Raw genomic sequence first — 8,876 nt, forward strand, 5'->3', positions numbered from 1 at the left:
TCTTTGGCTACTGTTTCATAAAAGCATGTTTTGAACGAGTGGTTTGTATTTCCTCTCATTCTTTTTCTTTTCTTTTAAAGATTTTTTTTTAACTTTGAAACAATTTCAAGTTTGGCAGAAAGTTTTAAGTACAGGAAAAGTAGCATTTTTTTTCCTGAATCATTTGAGAGTATGTTGCGGACATGAAATCCATGACTCCTGAGTGTTGTCATGTGTATTTCCTGAAAGCAAGGGCATTCTCCTGCATACCCATAAACAGCCATCTGAATTAGTGATGCGCTATGTCCATCTGAGCCTCAGACCCCAGCCAGCGTTCACCAGTTGTCCGGATCATGCCGTTTACAACAAAAAGATCACATTCAGAATCGCAGGTTGCATTAAAGTGTCATGTCTCTTCAGTCTACTTCAGTCTGGAATGGTTCTTCCTTCTTCTCTTGACTTGTGACGCTGGCAAATTTAACGAATCTTCTTCTAAGGACACTAATCCTATTACGTCAGGGCACCTCCTTACAACCTTAGAGTTTCCAACTCCAAATACAGGCACGCTAGGGGGTTAGAGGTTCAACAAATGAATTTGGGGGTCACAAACATTCAGTCCATAATGCCCACTCATGGATGCGCCTTCTTCATGCCACTCTGAATCCCCTCCTGGGCTCCCCATTACTTCACTCTGCTATGGACACCTGCTTTGATCAACCCCGGCACAGGATTTTGAACTGAATTTTTCAGAAAGAAAAAAGGAGATTTTCTCTTCTGTGATTTATTTTTCTTCTTCTTTTTTCTACTGTCTGTCCCTTATTTAGCATATTGAAATTACCGTCTAACAAATACATAGAATGTCAACAGGAACTTGCATCTAAATGTGTGGTCCTGCTCCCTTCTGCTCCCCCGCAATCCCTCCCCCTAGAGGCAACAGGCTTACCCGCCTGGCTCACTCACATTCATTTCCTTTAGATCTTTGCTCAAAGTCACCTCTACACAGAGCTCTCCCCTGGTGAGCCTGTCCAAAATATCACAGACTCTATTGTTCTCTAATGAGTTACATGGGCTTATTTGATCACAGCACTTCTAACTACCTAATGAACATCTATAACTATATCTATATACATATCTATCTCTATCTATCTATCTATCTATCTATCTATCTATCTATCTATCTATTTCTAGCTCTATCTCTGTATCTATCTGTATCTATTATTGATCATTTATTTAATACTCTGTGTGACAAAATGAGATATATACCTGTTTGTGTGTTTACATTTGTTCATTGTCTCTTTCTTTACTGCTGCTGTCTCCAGTACTAAGAACCAAATCTGGCACAAAGTCGGTACTTAATGAAGTTTTTAAAAATAAAAAACTATTTTGCAACGGTTTGATGGAAGTAAAAGCATCAGAGCCGAGCCCTTTGCACCAGTGGACATGCGGGGACACGTGTGTCAGGGGTCACTGACTTAGTGCTGAAGGCAGTGGATAAGCTACGTGGGGGCAAAATCAACCTCACACGAGAATGAAAGAAACTGATGGTCAAAAACGATAGGGCAGAGAGAGAGAAATACATAGCTCAATATGTAAGTTGAGAAACAAAACCAGAATAGCATGAAACCAAAGAACGAAGACTGCATTTACCGCAATTAGGAGTCTGCCAGAGTGGCTAATTTGCTTTAAAAAGTAAAAAGAGATCTTTCAGAAAACAACGTAAGAAAAATAGAAATCAGAGTATTAAAATAGTTCGAAAGACAAAGATTCCATTTAAGAGAATTAAAAAAGATTCAAAATAAAAAGTAAAAAAAAAAAAAAAGTTAAATGACATGAAAATGTTTTTCGTAATAATACAAATAAGTGACTAATAATTCTAAGAAGCGCTCTTCGATCTAGAATTCTAATAAAGGCGTCGTAGGACACAGCCAGTTAGCACGTCAGATCCTCTTGGGACAGAGTGTCCAGCTTGGGGGCCTGTACAGAGGAAAGGGAACGTATTGCTGGTGGCCATTCCGAAAACGTGGGATACTTGTATTAAAAGACATAGAGAATCCATACGTTTTTACCTGTTCCATCAATTAGGATCTAGTCGCGGCGGGGAAGAAACCATGTCAGTTATTTTAACAGACGAAATTGAATATTAAGAGTTTTAATTGCATACTGGAGGCTACATAGGATGTTCAGGCATCTTGAAGTCACCATACAGGGCCTGGGGAGGCGGGCAGAGGGAAGAGGCTGAGAGGTTAAATTTCTGAAGCTTGGAGGAGCCGCTCTGCTGGCTCAGCTGGGACTCAGGTCCCTGGGGACAGGTGCTGCTTGCCACTCTGCCGCCTCAGGCACCGGGAGGCTGGTCAGGTGCTGCTGGGACCTAGCTCTGGAGGTGATACTGGAGCCTGGGGGGTTCTGGAACGTTGGAAACATGGCAAATTGTCGTCAGCCGCTGCTGGCGGAACAGGCACTGCCGGGGGTGGGGAAGACGTCTCAGTGGAGAAACGCTGCCAGAAAGTGAAGCCAAGTGGGGACGGAGAGCAAAGAGGACAGAGCAAGGCCTGGCCGGTCTCAGCCTTCGGGGATCCCCCCGGCGCCCGTGCTGGCAGAGCCTCGCCGAGCGCCAGTTAGCAAAGCAGAGACGTGGCTGGCAGAGTCCCAGCCTCGGGGCCCCAGAGCGGAGCAGACGAGAGTGGATTTGGAGCTAAGAGATGAACTGGCAGCTTCACTAACCCGACCTCTAGAACACCGACCTGATGAGAGCAGCCCTGTTACAGCAGAGGGTTAAGGAGAGCGCAGCGACACAATCAGCAAACATTGTAGTTCCGACGATTTCTAATAGAGAGAATGCTGTGTTCAATAAGGACTCTACTTAGAGCGTGATTCCTGATTCCAGTTTTGCAGAATGGTGATAATAAATGTGCTTTGGGGTAGCGATGAGAAATACAGCAACGAAGTAGCAATGACGGTAATAAAAGTCATAACTAAAATAATAATAGTAAAAATAATATAAATTTTTATGACAAGAGCTAGCACTTTTGCACTAATACTTATTAAGGTATTTCTCACCATTGCCAGGCATTTTGCTTTTTGTTCATTACCTGTTTCAGGACTTCCCACAAACCTGGTAGGTAGGTAGCGGCTGTTTTTCAATGAGAGCCAGAGGGGCAAAGTTATATTCTGAAGGCAGCAGGTAAAGGCACGAACCCAGGTATTGGAATCTGAACTTCTACACTTCATATCTGATGTTCCAACATTGTACATACACTATACTTCACATATGTGTATTATATATATACACATAATATCGGTATCTCACAAATATATCATATCTGATGTTCCAACATTGTACATACACTATACTTCACATACGTGTATTATATGTTAACATATAATACACATAATATCGGTATCTCACAAATATCACAAACCTGTCTATGCGGTCGGCAAGAAATCTGGCTGGCCGTCTTCATCTCCGGTTTTACAACTCTGACGTAAAATTTCTTCCCTTTCCTTTGGAAATGTCTTATTTCTCACGTTTCTAGAAGGATCCTTCTCATGATACATGGCATTTATACATTCTCCCATGTCATTAAAACTTGATTTTTAAAGCTTCCTGAATACCGCTTTGCTTGGGCACAGCCCATTTCACTCCTTTCCTATATTGGACATTTAAGTTGTTTCGATAAATCCACTATTATATATAAATAACACTGTAATGAGGTTCTTCTATGGAGCTCTGCATGAATATCTATGATGTTTTTGTAAGATAAATTCCTCTAAGTGAATTTTCAAGATCAATGATATGATCATCTTAAAAACTCATGGGTGAAAAAAAAGGCCAAATTGTCTCTAAAAGCTTGTCGATTTGCATTGTGATTAGCAATGCACGATACAGCAGGACTCTTTTGAGGTTTTTTTTGTGTTTTCTTGAGTTTTACATTTAAGGATGATGTTGATTGTTTATTGAGACCAATATTTCGGTATTTTATTCCTTTATTTCCTATAATTAGGTTTTATTTTGAATTTTAACGAATGCCTTTATGACATCTATTAAATGATAACATGTTTCTATTAGATTAATCCCTATGATGAATGATTTATTCAAATTCATACTAATTTGCATTAACGAATAAACTTAAAACTTCAGATACTAAAAAGAAATTTTTAAAAATGACATGTATGAATTTCTGTATGGAAGCCATTTCTTTCATGAGTTTTTATTAAAATTTTCAAGTATAAATCACCATGCAAAATGTTTTATGCAACATATTTTATATTTAAACAGTTAACTACTATTTAAAAACTTTTAAACAAAAGATTTTTAAAAAGACTCATCACTTATATTTTAAAACATTTCAATATTATGTAAATTACTGTCTTTTATCCATTTTCTTTGGACGTTATTTTTCAGATTTTTTCTTTTCTCGAAAACCCTGCGTAAAAGTAGGTTTTGCCTTAAATTAGTAGTCGGTCTCTTCTTACGGATCAGAGTTACAGGGTTTTGTCTCTTTATTTTTTGTATTGTTACATCAGATGAAAGAGAATTAAAAAAAATCTTGCTTAGATTAAAAAAAAAAAAAACACTCGTGTGGAAAAAAAATAGTCTCCTTTCTCACCAGCTAGTCCAATGAGGTTAGGATCTGCATGCAGCGTTAGCACTGTTCTGCTTCAATTAAATAAAACTATCGTGTGGAAAAAAATAGTCTCCTTTCTCACTAACTAGTCCAATGAGGTTAGGCTCTGCATGCAACGTTAGCACTGTTCTGCTTCAATTAAATAAAACTAAAACTTCCACCTTGCTAAGGCTCCCTTCTTTTTGCTGAAAATTATTTATACTTGATGATCACATGGACTATTTCACCAAGGCATACATCCTATTTGCTGTAATTCTTGTGAAAGCTAAGGAGAGACAACCATCTAGGAGTTTCTCTCTTTTGACCATTTTCTATTTAAAGTTTGAAAAACTCCTAAAACTTGCAGGATAGAAACATGTCCATCAACTGTATAAGTTTGCTTTCGAGCTACTTTGATTCCGTTCAAGATTATTGGAAGACGGACTACTTTTTACCAAGGAAAGCCGGAGTTATAATTTGCAAGTCAGGCCAATAATCGTGACACTTTCAACAGGACATGGAAGAGAAACGTGGATGTGAACATAAAATCACCCTTTACGTGGTATTCTTACATTAAATATTCGTGAGTCGGACCACTGTACGCTGGAAGGGAAATAAACTCTAGCTGACTCCTCTCTCTCACGCATTTCACACACTCGGGAAAGCCCAGGAAGTGTTAGCAAGCGTTTAGGTCACGAAACTCGGCCGTGGCAGATAAGAGACTGGTGTGTTCCAGGGTTTTCTGAAGTAAGAGTGAGGAGTGTTAGTAACCCTGTTTCCTCTTGCCTCATTATAAAACACATTCAAAACATCTCGTCAGTTGAAATCATTAGCACCCAGAGCCGAGAAATCAACACAGACTGGCCTTATCGATCATCTAGAAAGGCCTTCCGTCGATTGTCTGCCTAGGAAGAAGAGTGGCTGCTGTTAGAGTCACACCCTTGGGTGGGGGTGGGCAGTGGGAGAATAATGAAGAGCGAACCTTGGGTTTCCAGTTGAATTCCGCAAGTGTTTACTGAAGCGAGCTCTCTGAGGGGCACTGTGACCAGGGCTAGGTAAACAAGAATGAGCCAGTGTGGCATTTTTGTCCAAGAGTTTGGGTCTGAATACAGAAGAAAGAGGCAGTCGGATACGGCTGGTTAAGTGCCAAGCAAGCGGCGTTTCGCGGGAAGCAGGGAGGGCCGACTCTTGAGCTCAGTAATCAGAACCAGGTGAGCGTGTGTCAGTCTGGAAGGGAACAAGGAGCGAGGGGAAGACGATTATGCGGAGGAAGCAGACTGAGCGGGGGCACCGAGAAACATCTTGACATGCTCAGGGAATTCTCGTTCGGTTTTGTTTGATGGTGAAATGTCATCGGTAACGAAAGAGAGAATTCTGGAAAAACTCATCAAGGCCAAAATTACCCAAGAATGCGTTCAAGATGCCGAAGAAATGAAAATGTATTTTGTGTGGCACGAGGAGCCATTGTGTCGTGTTTTTAAGAAAGAATATTTGCATCAGAAGCTCCTGACCAAGGCCATGGCCCCAACTTTGCATTTCGAGACCGGGGTGGCCAAGGAGAAGAGCTGAGTCGAAGGAGGCACAGGTGCATCTCGGAAGAAAGTACGTGGCGAAGCAGCGTAGCCCGGTTCGGTCGCCGCAGTGCGGGGAGAGGAGCTCGTGCAAGGCTAATCTCAGACGTCACTTGGTTAAACTCTCAAATATTTTCCTAAGCCTGTGTCATTGGCACTGTATACAGCAAACGTTCCTGCAGGTTTCTGATCCGCTTTGTAGTCCAGATGACACCATTTGGTGGCAGAGAGGCGATAGCTCTGGGACGAATGGCCGAGACGTTGGCGATGGGGCCGACTCTCCAGGTCTCACGGGTCGAGGGGAGTGAGCGCCGTGGGGCTGGCCCTGCGGAATCCTGGCTTTGAGAGTGAGCTAAGGGACACTCACTTGTCCCCCGCAGGCACGCATCCAACCGCCTGGCAGGGTGCGTGACGTGGAAGAAGGCAAGCTGTGAATTAATGATAAGAAATGCACCTGTGAGGCAGAACAGAATGTCCGAGGGGACAGGTGGGGACACTCGCTAAGTGAATCCACTGGGCGGAAGCCGCCACGGTGGAAGGTTTGCCTGAGAAAACAGAATGAGGAGGAGGAGGCTGCATATCTACACTCGCCCAGCACAGGGTGCCTGACACAGGCACCCGGGGACCCTCCCTCCTGGGACCGTGCGTGGACGGTTGCGAGGACACGGACGCTGGCTGCCCGTGCTCTCTGTTCCTGCGTGACCGCCGCCCCCGCGGGCACCCTGTCATTACTCGTGTTTGCTGTCATTGCTTGGGTTTGTACTTAGTATCTGCACTTCCATTTTAGTCAAGTTCCCTGAGATTAGACTCAGGTCTCAGTGACTGGGGTTTGGATGTGTGTTCAAACACTGACAGAACCTCGATGTCCTCCCACGGGTGACGGATGACGGGCGACTCATGCCTTACTCTCTCCGAGAAAACCTCAGGTCACTTTATTGCAAGTGGTGAAGAAACACCGTGCAGCCGCCCCCACCAAACACACACCAAATGCTGAAAGACGGTATTAAACACCTGAAACATTTTCCACGGGTTTTGCACGTTTTCAGTGTGTCGCCAGAACGTTCGAAGGGTTGCCACCTGTGGTGTGCCGTCATCTTTTTTTGGAACAACTCAACAGAAAAGCCATGGGGAGAAATCCATGGCTTACACAGGGGAGCAGAGATTTGTGGTCTCTGAGAAAGACAGGCTTCTCTAAATACACTTTTAAGAGAGTGGGCGTGTGAGGAATATTCCGTTATTGCAGAGCAAAATGAGGTGAAGGCATGTGGGTGGGAAGGAAACAGAGCCCTTGCATTTTATAGAAGAGAGTCAAGAAATCTTAAGAAAAGAAAAACTCTGATATTCGACACATGTAAAATACACTTGGGAATAACTTCATCCAATTAAAAATGAGAATCGCGTCTTTCTAATCAATTCAGGCTCAAAAATGAATCAAAACACAAGATATAGAGCAAAATGCAAATTAGGACCAACGTGAACACAGAGAGTCTGAGATAGGACAGCGATCTTTAAAGGGAAGATGATTCTATGCATCTCGAATAAGAAGACCAAATGCATCCGTGAAGTCGGGCTTCTCAGTGTTAGGACAAGGACGTCCCCGACAGGAGTGAGCCCTCAGACGACCCTCGACCCTGGCGAGTAGTGGGGGCGCCCACGGAAAATCTGGGTCTCAGATGAAGGACCATTTCTCCTGCCTCCAGACCCAATGCTGACAGTCTGAATTCTGCTAAGACTTTTCATTTGATTCTGAAATACTACACACACACACACACACACACACACACACACACACACACACACACACAAAGAAAAAAAAATCAAGAGGTTTAGAGTGAAATGGGATTGACTTTGAAATCATAGGGCGAAATAATTATTTCCAAAGAATGGTGTGTTTCTGCACCTCGGCACCGTTAAGTCAAATACGATTTGCTTCCACTCACTGGCAGAGCAAACAAGTGTGCCCCATCTCCTGATTTGGGGGAACACAGGCAGTTCAATGGTGGAGAAAAGGGTGGAGTAATCTGTGGCTGAAAGGGAGACCTCAGTTTATTTTTGTTACTTAAATCTTTTTTTCTCTTTTTCTTTCTAATTTTTGTAGTGTCCTTCAGCAAGGAAGCACACAACGAATCCCTACCCCGTGCCTCTTAACTATTTGATTAGGAAAATATTGTAAAAGAACTTTTTGAAAAATTATCTTTAGTTCCAAATATTTTCAAAGAGTCAGAAATTAAAATGTGATGTAAAAAAGGAATTACCAGTACATGCGGTGTGAACTAATACAGGGCAAATAACAGCGACGTTCTGGGCACAGCGATATTCTGGGGACAGAGCCTTCGTTCCAGCCTCTTGGTTTACATTCGCTCTCGGTAAAGGCGTGATGTTTCTACTGGCCTCTTTGTTACCAACTGGGACACTCACAGGGTTTAATCTCTCTTCACAGTTCTTACAGACATATTTCTGGGCCAACGGAAAATGATCTTTCGAGACTGGAGGAGTTAATTAGGGTTGGCAAACTTCTCACTGTAGCGTTGAAAATTAGTTACTTCGGCTTCTTCATATTTCAAAGTGGCATCTAATTTTAATATAAAAAGAAACTGAAAGATCATCTCCAGTGTCCTTTGTAAGGCTGCTGGGCACGGTGGGTGCTACCCAATGCAGTGGAAGGCGGCCCTGGGTGGGGACAGGTGCCCGTGGGGACAGCGGCCTGTGGCAGGTCCCCTCT

This window comes from Pteropus alecto, unplaced genomic scaffold (assembly GCF_000325575.1).
Source record: "Pteropus alecto unplaced genomic scaffold, ASM32557v1 scaffold21, whole genome shotgun sequence".
Lineage (NCBI taxonomy): Eukaryota > Metazoa > Chordata > Mammalia > Chiroptera > Pteropodidae > Pteropus > Pteropus alecto.